The sequence below is a fragment of the Octodon degus genome, unplaced genomic scaffold (genome assembly GCF_000260255.1).
Source record: "Octodon degus isolate 3935 unplaced genomic scaffold, OctDeg1.0 scaffold00198, whole genome shotgun sequence".
In the NCBI taxonomy this organism is placed as follows: domain Eukaryota; kingdom Metazoa; phylum Chordata; class Mammalia; order Rodentia; family Octodontidae; genus Octodon; species Octodon degus.
The window spans coordinates 4,285,199-4,285,727 of NW_004524774.1; positions in this window are offsets into that span (position 1 = coordinate 4,285,199).

Below are 529 nucleotides of genomic sequence, written 5' to 3' on the forward strand. Positions count from 1 at the left end.
AGAACCCACCAAATAGGGCAAACAATTAAACAGAGGAGAATAAGAGGTATACAATAGTAGTCTTTTAGTTATTCTTTTGTGCTCAGCAGCAGAATATTCTCATCAGCACACCCTACAAATGGACTCTTCCATCCTATGAGTCATGATTCCACCTGAGTCTACAGGGTGGATTTCAAAGAAATAGCTGTAGCTCAGTTCCACAAGTGATGCTTAGCTACCAGTAACTGTCATGGTCATTATGCATGCCCACAACACACTAGAACTTTGTGCGATATCCTATCCTCAAACTGTTAGAAATGCTGGTCATTTACTTTGCCATTCCAGTATTTATCTTATGTTTTACTCTTACCACTTCTTTGCTATCATGAAAACTTTTTCTTAGTTCAATTGTTTTGAAACATTTAAGTTTTAATTAATTAGTATTCAATTTTCTGAATATTGCTTAATCTTAATTTTTGTTCTAAGATTTATACTATATCTTTGACATACAATTTATTTAAAGGATATCACATATTTTCTCCTAGTATTA